This window comes from Carlito syrichta, unplaced genomic scaffold (genome assembly GCF_000164805.1).
Source record: "Carlito syrichta isolate Samal-C Ts95f unplaced genomic scaffold, Tarsius_syrichta-2.0.1 Scaffold301652, whole genome shotgun sequence".
Classification (NCBI taxonomy): Eukaryota; Metazoa; Chordata; class Mammalia; order Primates; family Tarsiidae; genus Carlito; species Carlito syrichta.
Genome location: NW_007245748.1, coordinates 394,907 through 405,842, shown reverse-complemented (window position 1 = coordinate 405,842; position 10,936 = coordinate 394,907). Strand labels below are relative to the sequence as shown.

Here is a 10,936-nt window from a genome sequence, read left to right as displayed (position 1 = left end):
CCGGGCTGGGGTGGGCGTGCAGGGACTGGCGGCCCTGCGTCAGGGGGTGGGGCGGACTCCCGGGGCCCCTGGGAGCGCCAGAGTGCAGAGTGGGCAGCCTGGCAGTTTGTGGTTAGAGGGCGTCAGGCCTACGGGCGTCATCCGATGCCACCACAGCCCTGAGAAGCAGGCGGAGGGATGAGGCTCCAGTTTGGAGATGCAGAAAGTGGCTGGGTCACCGGCCAGTCGGGACCAGAGCTCAGCACCGGCGCCTCACCTGGGCACTTTCTCCTAAGTTCTGCTGGGCTGCTGACCCCATCTCAAGCGTCTGAAAAGCCCAGTTAAAGCCTGCTCCGGAGTTTTAGCTTGAGGAAGCCTCTATTACAAGGGCCGATGTGTTGTGGTGGAGGATTGACTGGTTAGCTCATGCCTGGAAAGAGCTCAAGTGAAAGTCAGGCTGTCTTTGGAGAAGAATCTGGAGTTCCCACACTGGGGTTACCTGATGGGTAGGGGCAGGCTGAGCAAAGCTGAAAAGTGAGAGGTGTGGGATGGTGGGTGTGTCCTTGAGGGTCTCCTCACCTTCTCTTTTTCTACCTCTCCCATATTTAGTTAAGTCGAAGTGTGGTACAGGGATCTCTGGGGGTACCTGAAACCACTTTAGGAGGTTTTTGAGTTCAAAATTATTTTTATATCATTCTAAAATATTATCGGCTTTTCCCCCCCACTCTCTTTCACTAATGTACTGTGCCTGTTTCCAGAGACCACATGATGTATAAAATAAAACGCAGAAGCAGATATGAACATTGAGTTGTCTTCTTTGAAGGTAGACGTTAAAGGAATTTGTAAAAATGCAGAACAATGCTACTTTTATTTCTAATTTTTGTTCATCTTGGAAAATATCTTCATAAAATACACTCAATGGACTTATAGATGTTATTTTCAAATGAATTAATATATATTAAAAAATTTTCTGTTATAATTTCTAAAATGATAAAGTCCAATGGATATAATCCATTCAAATAAAAGATCTTTGCAACTCGTAATTTTTTTCTGACTTTTAATTTTTTATTTTAAAGATGTGGAGTACACTTCAGGGTTAGGTATACAAATGTTCATTATGCAGGTACCCTTGTTGATGAGGTGTCTCCCCCCACCCCCGGCCAGATTACCACTACTGCCAATCCCACCTCCCCGCCACCCCGCAGTTTCCTGCTACTGCCAAACCTTTTCTTACAGTATTACAATAATTGTTCAGGTTTCACTTATGAGTGAGAACATGTGATACCCAGTTCTTTGTTTCTGTTATAGATGACTCAGTATTAAAGACTCTGAGTACATCCAGGTTGCTGTGAAGTTCATAATTTGTCCTTCTTTATGGCAGTGTAATATTCCATCATGTATATGTACCACTTTTTTTTTTTATCCAGTCCTCTTTCGATGGGCAGCACAGTTGGTCCCATGTTTTTGCTATTGTGAGCAATGCTGCAATAAACATACGTGTGCAGGTATCTTTTTCATAGAATTATTTGAGTTCTTCCTGGTATATTACCAGTAGGAGGATTGCAGGGTCGTATAGAAGGTCGATTTTTAGATCTTTTAGGAATTGCCAAACTGTTTTCCACAAAGGTTGTATTAGTTTACACTCCCACCAACAGTATAGAAGTGTTCCCTTTTCCCTGCATCCTTTCCAGCATCTGTTTTTTTTTTGTTTGTTTGTTTTTATTGCTGATGGCCATCCTGACTGGAGTTAGGTGGTATCTCAGCGTAGTTTTAATTTGCATTTCTTTGATGACTAGTGAGACTGAGCATTTTTTCATGTATCTGTTGGCTGCTCATATGTCTTCTTTTGAGAAGCAGTCTATTCATATCTTTTGCCCACTTTGTAATGGGTCTGTTTGTTTTTTTCTTTTCAGCACATTTGAGTTCCTTGTAGATCCTAGATGTTAGGCCTTTGTCAGACATATAGTTAGCAAATATTTTTTCCCAGTCGGTGGGCTGTCTCCCTGCTCTCTTGAGGGTTTCTTTGGCTTTGCAGAGGCTCGTCAGTTTGATGAGGTCCCACTTGTCTATCTTATCTCTTATGGCATGGGCACTTGGGGTTTTGATCAGGAATTGGTGTGGCTTGTAATTTTTAGGTGTGCAAAGAGTTTGTAAGGCCAGTAAGTTTGAGAATTGCTTCTTTAAGTCCTACTGCGTTCTGTCATATTCGTTTATATGCATGTTCCCCCCATACATTCCTTAGTCTTTTCAATTTATTCCTGGGCTGTCACCTCAGCCTTTTCAGTTTAGATAACTGCAGTTTAAAATATGGAACAAAATTCTAAAATCCAAACTATTGATTTGGGCCAAGCAGAAGATAGTGTATTCCGTGCTCAGGTAGGAGAGCCAGCATGGCCGTTTACTTCCTGTGTGGCCGCTGTCATGTGAACTTTCCCCTCTTGCCGATCTTACATTTGCTCACTCATAGAACGTGAATAATATCTGTGCTGCTGGGTTGTTGTGAAAGTTAAATGAGAAGCTGTTGAGTTGTATGCAGTGAACACTGGTTGTGGTAGGACACCAAAAAGTACCCCTTCCCCCTGAAAAGAAAAAGAAAAAAAATCCCATTACCCTAAGAAACACTTTTCCATTCTTTTCAGTTCTTGTTTATTTGCTTCATAAATTCAGCGTTATAATAATGGCATAGACAACATTTCATATTCTTTTTTTTCCCCCAAATGGCTAGAGATTCTGATGTCTATATGTTTGAAAGTTCACATTGTACTGTCAGATTTATCTTGGCCCACGTTAGAAGATGGTGATCCTGATTTCTGGATGTTTTAACATTCTGTTAATGTAGAATGCTCCATAGAAGACCAGAAGTAAAACCTCTCTCTTGTCTGAGGCAACATTAGACCCCCTGTGGCTTGTCCCCACTCCCACTCAAATAGGACTTAGATGTTAAAACAGGTGTGGGAGGTTGTGGCAACAGCTGTGAGTGCTGTGTATGTATGTGTGTGTGTGCGCACGCGCGCGCATGTGTGTGTGTGTGTGTGTGTGTGTAGTGGGAAGTTTATACAGTGCCAGGCATTTCTAGGGCTTAAGAGCCAAGGAAATAGTTTTCCCTTCCAAAGAGGTTTTGCAATTTTCTATGCACCCAGTGGACAGCCTTGCTGCAAGGGTTCATCCCAGGTTCATCTCTGGTCATCAGCTCCAAGGGACTTTGTGGGCACAGCCAGGCCCCCCTCCTAAGAAGCGGCTTCCCTTTTCTCCCAAAGACAAGCTGACCAGGCTCAGTCTTCACTCTCTACTCTGCCAGAGAGTCCCCCAGACTCTGAGAGACCCCTGGTCTGCTGAGGGCCATCACTGCCCTATTGTGTATCCCACCAGGTGTGTCGTTTGTGACAGCAGGAGGATTCTGGGTGCCGTTAGGCTCCCTATTGGGGTTTGCAGGGAATGTCAAAGAACAAAATTTGAAAGGGGATGAGCTCTTAAAATATTTGTTTGTGCTGATCTCAAACCAGGCAAAGTAAGGACCAAAGGAAGGCCCAAGCTTCACCTGTATGATGTCCACTTGTATACTTAATTCTGAATTGTACCACACATCATTAAAATAAAATATATTTAAAGAAATATTTTTTTGTTTATTGACAAATGGAAGGTCTCTCCTGAGGGCTGGGGTGGTGAGCCGGTGTGCTCATGTTCAGGTATAGCGCACATCCCTAAGCCAGACAACTTAGAAAGCCCCTCTAGATACCCCACAACATCATAATAAAAAAATTGATTAAAAAACCCCCCAAAACCAGTATATATATATATAATATATAAAAGAAAGCCCCTCTAGATGCTTCTTTTCTCCCAAGACCTTTTCACAAGCCCTTTTTCAAGGCTCCCCTCTCTGGCTCCCGCTTGGTGCTCCTGGCTGCTTCCCTCTTCCATTCTTTCTCTTCATTCCCTTCTCTCGCCTTCCCAGAGCAATGCACATTTCTCTTCCTAACTTTATCATATGTTTAGTTTTCACCCCTTGGTCTTTATACATACAAGTGTTTCATGAACACATTGTGAGGAGTCAATTCAGAAAACTTGATATTTTCCTAAAATGTTCCCTCCCCCCAACTATTTTTCAAAATTGTGGTCAAATTTACCATCTTAACCATTTCTAAGTGCTTATCAACATTAAGTACATTCACACTGTTGTACAGCCATCGTTACCCTCTAGCTCTGGAAATTTTTCATCTTCCCAAAGTGAAACTCTGTACCTATCAAACACTAACTCCTCACTCTCTTTCCCCCAGCCCGGGCAATCCTGTTCTACTTCCTGTCTCTCTGAATCTGACAACTCTAGGTACCTCACACGAGTGGAGTCGAATGACATTTGTCATTTTCCGACAGCTTATTACACTCATTGTAATGTTCTCGAGGTTCAATTTGTTGTAGTGTATGTCAGAATTTCCTTCCTTTCAAATAACATTTCACTGTATGTATAGACCAGATTTTCATTATCCATTCAACTGATGATGGAAATTTGAGCTCCCAACCACTTATAATAATTTAATGTGACCGTGGGGCCCCTTTCCACTTCTTTTTCTGTTTCTCGATGAGTTCATATACACATGTGAACAATATTTTGTGATGTAAACAGGATCATACTGTGTGTTTCCTTCTACAGCTTTCTTGTTTACAAATTAACTGTCATCTTCATAGATATAAAGTATGAACATACTAAAAATTGTACTATGAGATTTGTGCTGAAGAAACAGCCATCCCTGCCTCACTCCCTTCACCCCTTGCTTTTTTTTTTTTTTGAGTTGGATCTAGAGTGCAGTGGCACACTCATGGTCATCTCAGCGTCCGCCTGCTGGGCTCAGGCAATCCTTCCACCTCAGCTTTCCAAGCAGTGGGAACTACAGGCGCTAGTTACCACGCCTGGCTAGTTTTTGAATTATTGTAGAGATGAGGTCTCGCCAAGTTGCTAGGGCTGGTCTTGAACACGTGGGCTAGGCAGTCCACTCTCCTCAGCCTCCCAAAGTGCTGGGATTACAGGCTGAGCCATCGAGCCTAGCCTCATTTGCTTTTCTCATGGGCAGCCACTCTCAATTCTTTGACTTGCTGCTTATGTTATTTACCTTTATATTTCTAAATGACATGCTTATATAGCCACTTTTTGATTCTATACTGGGTTACTGTTATAGAAGATGACGATTTCCTGCTACATCACCACCCTCTTTTCCCTCTTCTCAGAAAATCAGTATGCAGCAGTTTTTACTTAAATTGGTATTCCGTGTTCACACTATTGTGACTATGTAAATATTCCTTGCTATGCCCCATGTTATGCCATATTTCATTTCCTTACTGTCATAACTTTTGATTTCTCTGGATATAATTGTCTCCTTTATTCAGTTGCTTAGTTTTCTGTTAACCCATCATTCACTGACCTCCACACCAGATAGATACGAGCCAGAACAGAAAGAACAGATCTATCACAGGATGGAACAGTTCTACTTCTCTCACCTTGGGCATTCCTGTCAGGGAGCTGGCAGTTCCACTCCTCCCAGTCCTTTTGATCACATCTGTCCTTGTGGCTTCCATCTGGATGGGCTCTCTACCTGTCTCTTCGCCATCACCTTGAGAAAGTCCTTGCATCTCCTGTGTGGTCAAGTCACTGTTTCCTTAGGCTTTCTCTTTCTTGCTTACCCCTTGTAGAGGTTTAGCAAGGACCACAAATTCTTTAGTGCTACTCCTGTTGAGCAGTGTGGTTTGTATCCCTTCCCCTTGAACTTGAGTAGCTTTGTGACTGCTTTGGCCAACAGAATATGGCAGATGTGACAGTGTGTCATTTTCCAGGCTGAGGCCTGAAGAGTCTGGTACCTTCTACTTTTTGTCTCCATTGGCCCTGAGCTTCCATGTAAACAATTCTACTAGTCCGTGGCTGCCATACTGTGAGGAAGCCTGAAGTGGTCCAAGTAGATGCCGCATAGAGAGAGGTAAAGAGATGCTGACGTTCTCAACTGCTCCAGCCCTCAACTGTTCTCAGCTGGATCCCCAGACATTAGGGAGCAGAGACAAGTCATTCCTACTTGTTCCTGGTCCAAATTCCCTAGAATCATAACACATGTCATTTTAAGTTGCTGGGTTTTGGGGGTAAATTCTTATACAGTCAAAGAGAACCAGAATGGGCTGTCATCTAATAGTTTCCTGAGAAATGGTACCTGGGAACTAACTTTCTGATATTTTTGAGATTCTCATGTCTGAAAATGTTTACTGTCCAATTGGATAAAAGTTTGTCTGGGAGTAAAATTCTGGGCTGGAAAAAATTTCCCCCCAATTTTAAAGGCATCATGTGATTGCTTCCTAGCATTGTTATTAACAAATCTGACCCCTTTTGTGGCCTGACTCTTTATGTATAACTTGTTTTTCTCCCTTCCTGAAGCTTCTAGGAGTTTTTTTTTTAAAAAAGCATTGGTGCCAGAGAATTTCATGATGGGGTGGCCTGACATGGGTCTTTTTCTTTCAGTTTGTTGGATGTCCAGTGGCTCCTTTTTGTTTATTTTTTATTTTAAAGATGTGGGGTACAATTCAGGGTTAGGTGTACAAATGTTGATTATACAGGTACCTTTGTTGATGAGGTGTGCCCCTCCCTCCCTTGGCAGTTTCCCCTCAACTGCCAATCCAACCCCCCCTTCCCTGGCAGTTTCCCACTACTGCCAATCCCTTTCTTATAGTATTATGATAATTGTTCAAGGTCCACTTATGAGTGAGAACATATAGTACTCTGTTCTTTGTTTCTGTGATAGATCACTGAGTATGATTGACTCTAAAATCCATCCAAGTTGCTGCAAAGTTCATATGTTTGTCTTTATTATTATTATTTTTTGAGTTGGAGTCTCACTCTGTCGCCCAGACTGGAGTGTGGTGGCATGCTCCCAGCCATTGCAGCCTTGACCTGCTGGGCTCCGGCGATCCTTCTGCCCTGCCTTCCAAATAGCTGGAACTATAGGCGTGCACTACCACACCCAGCTAATGTTTTTGATTTATTGTAGAGACAAGTTCTTGCCAAGTTGCCTGGGTGGGTCTCCAACCCCCGGGCTCAGGCAATTCACTTGCCTGGGCCTCCCAAAGTGCTGGAATTGCAGGCTGAGCCACCAAGCCCAGCCTGTTTGTCTTTCTTTATGGCTGCATAATATTCCATTGTGTATATGTATTGCAGTGGCTCTTTAAATATGGAAACTCTTGCTCTTCAGTTACCTGCACTGTTTCTCATCTGGAACTCCTTGGGCTCAGATGTTGGACTTCTTCGCCTTTTCCTCAAATTTTCTTATCCTTTCTTTCTTATTTTCCATCTCTGTATCTTTTTGTTCTACTTTCTGGGTTGGGAGATTTTCTCAACTTTATCTTCCAAGTCTTCTTGAGTTACTTTTTAATATCTGCCATCACATTTTTGATTTTCAAGAGTCCTAAGTTCTTTGTTCTTTTTTTTTTTTTAAATAGCATCTGTTCTTGTTTTCTGGTTATAAAGTCTCTTATTTCTGAGATAGTTGATAATTTTCTACGTCTTCCTTCCTATTAGCTGCTTTGTCTTTGTTTCCTTTGAGTTCCTTTTTCTGTTTGTACTTTTTGAACTCTGGGTGTGTGTGTGTGTGTGTGTGTGTGTGTGGGATGTGTGTGTGTGTGTGCGTGTGTGTGTGTGTGCGTGTGTGTGTGTGTATTTGTGTTTGAGACTTTCATTAAATGTCTAGTCAGTTTGGGGTATTTATTCACAATATTAGCAAAATGAGTAATGTGAGTGGAATGTTGGGGGCAAATGCGCATGATTTGTTGGGCATAGGCTTTCTTGATAGAAGAATAACCTCCTTTGGCAGGTCAGTATTAGTGTTTTGTTTTGCACAGTGTTAATTTTTTCAGTGATGAATCTTTTAGTCCCCTGAGAGGTGAGTGGGTGGACAATGAGTGGCAGGGCCTAATCCTGGCTGCCTGGGATCTTGGAGCCAAGCAGGGGAAGGGACTGTGAGAAGGGCTCTCCATACATGACCTGAGGTTGGTTAGAGAGTCACGTATCTTTCTCAAGACATTTGATTTACTTTTCATGAAAGATAATTGTACAACCTGATTTTGTTGAACAAGTCACTTGATGCCCTTATTTTGTTAGAACAAGTCACTTGATGTCCTGAGTTTGCTAGAATAAGTCACTTTGATGCCATCTGCTGGAAAGTTGTCTAGGGTATCCACAGTGTGGAGGCCAACCCTCATGGTTGGCTGTGCCTTGTATATTGGTAAATGGGAACTCTGGCTTAAGGCGTCTTCTGCTGGCCCCAGTGTTCCCAGTGTGGGGCCTTACCACTGCCCTCCCTTGCCACTTTCTCCTGATAATAAACCCTCAGGCTTTGATGGGCTTCTAGAGGAGCCTTGGGGATGTAGCTGCTTTCATAGGTGCCCGGAGCCTTCGAGAAACCCAGTGGCATCAGCTGCCTGGCTTTCCCAGCGCTGTAGACTTAGTATTCCCTGTTCTTCTTAGTCAGCTACCACTTGCCTGTTCACTGTCTCACTGACAGTATATTGTTACTGTTTCCTTGGCTAGAGTCAGTGTCTGTCTTGTTCTTGGTTGGTCCACATGTGTTTTATGTCTAATTCATTTCATTATTGCCATTTTTAAAGACGATGAACATCTGTGTTTCAATCTGTTCTGATATCTAGAAATCTGAAGACCTATGTGTGTCAGTGTAGACAGGATTCATTCTTTTTTAAAGCTGCATGAGTTGCAATTGTACCATGATTTATTTATCCCCCACCCTGTGGATGGACACTCAGGTTGTGTCCAGTTTGTGTTGTCCTAAACAATGTTTCAGTGAGCACCCTGGTGTTCACAAGAGAAGATTTCTCTGGGTCAGGTCCTAGAGATGACGCTGATGAGACAAAGGGTTACAATGACAAATATTGCCAGAATATCTTCCAAAGCCTCCAGTTTTATTTCTCTCAAGAGTATAGCTGGGCTCGATGGCTCAGCCTGTAATCCCGCGCACCTTTGGGAGGCTGAAGGGAGTGGATTGCCTGAGCCTGCGGGTTCGAGACCCACCTGAGCAAGTTGGTGAGACCTCATCTCTACAATAAATCAAAAATTAGCTGGGTGTGGTAGCGCGCATTTGTAGTTCCAGCTACTTGGAAGGCTGAGGTGGAAGGATCGCCGGAGCCCAGCAGGTTGAGGCTGTGGTGGCTGGGAACGGCCACTGCACTCCAGTCTGGGTGACAGAGTGAGACTCCAACTCAAAAAAAAAAAAAAAATAAAGAGTATATGAGGCAATTTTGAATCCAGTTTAACTGTGACTGTGTAGGGCCAGACCTAAATTTTGGTATTCATCTATTCATTGTCTGAGATACTGTGTGAGGCCTCTGGAGACAGCTGGTGAGTAATGGAGTGGGCCCTGGCTTCCAGGAGGTTCCTGTGACATATGTACCATGACTCTCTCATGATACTGGCAACCTGTAGTTCCACAGTCAAGTTTTTCATTCTCTTTGCCCCATTAAAATATATAAATATCCCACCATTGCTTTGTTAAACTCTGGTGTCTCCACGTGGATTTTTGAGCTATGGCCATTATTTCTCAGCTTTGGCCCCCTGCCCTTCCTTGGAGAGGTGCGTCTCCTCTCTCTCTCTATCTTTTTAATTTACTTCTAAATAAACTTTGCTTGAAAACTTAAAAAAAAGATATAACTATCCCAGACATTCTATTTACTACTGTTCTTAGAGCTTCAAGTCCCTAAAGGAACACACAAATGTTTTGCCAAATCATAGGTTTTTGATGTGTAAAATGTGACTTTTGTGTTTGCCAACTGTGATGTTAGGTTTTGTGAACATTTCTTGGATCTAGAGTCCAGACCTCCCGCCCAGCAGAGAGGGCTAAGGGGTGCTCTGCAGTACAACCCAGGTCAGGTGCTCTGTCAGCCAGCATTTAAGGACTTTGCAGTGGGGGATCCACTGGCCCTGCCCTTTGGAAAGTTAGTCTAATGTGGGTAGGTCTGGAGGGACACTGGGGATGTCAGTGTGTTTGGATGCTGGAACTTTAGGATTTTCCACAGTAAGAACATTGTTAGGGTGTGGCCGACATGAATAGTTGTCCTTGGTCCAATCCAGGGGCCATAGAAATATCAGCTGTTTATACTGGAGGGGACTTTGGGGGCCAACGTACCCATTTGTGAAGGAGGAAGCAAAGGCCCAAGAAGGAGCAGTGACTTTCTCAGGAGTCATTCTTTTTCCCCATTAAAATATGTAAATATCCCAGACATTCTTGGGATATGGAATGACTTGGAGTAGTGAAACCAAGAATAAGAATCTGCCAGATTAGGTGGCTTAAATAACAGAAATTTATTGTCTCCAAGTTCTGGAGGCTAGGAGTCCAAGATCAATGTGTCAGCAGGGTTGTTTCCTTCTAAGGGCTGTGAGGGAAAATTTGCTTCAGGTAGCAGGGCACGATGGCTCACGCCTGTAATCCCAGCACTTTGGGAGGCTGAGGCGAGAGGATTGTTTGAGTTCAGGGGTTCAAGACCAGCCTGGGCAACTTGGAGAGACCTCATCTCTACAATAAATCAAAAAATAAGCCAGGTGTGTTGGCACACACCTATAGTTCCAGCTACTTGGAAGGCTGAGGTGGAAGGATTGCCTGAGCCCAGCAGGTCGAGGCTGCGGTGGCCATGAGCATGCCACTGCACTACAGCCTGGGCAACAAAGTGAGACTAACTCAAAAAAAAAAAAAAGTTGCTTCAGGCTTTGCCCCTTGGCTTGTCAATGGCTGTCTTATCCCTGTCTTCTCATAATCTTTCTTCTGTGCCTGCCTTCAAAGTCTCCCTTCCAGTCAAATTGAATTAGGACCCATTCCAACGAGCAAATTTTAATGAAATCACCTCTGTAAAGCCCCTATCTTCAAATTCATCACATGAGGAATTGGGGATTAGGATGTCAACTTAAGAAATTTTTTGGTGGGAAGTG

General features: G+C 43.4%; 1 protein-coding gene across 1 annotated transcript in view; it reads left to right on the top strand.

Moving 5' to 3' along the window:
* ACOXL (acyl-CoA oxidase like) overlaps nucleotides 1-10,936 on the top strand; it is a gene marked incomplete at its 3' end in the record, with an annotated part of 406,243 nt that overhangs the window by 458 nt on the left and 394,849 nt on the right. The window lies entirely within an intron of this gene.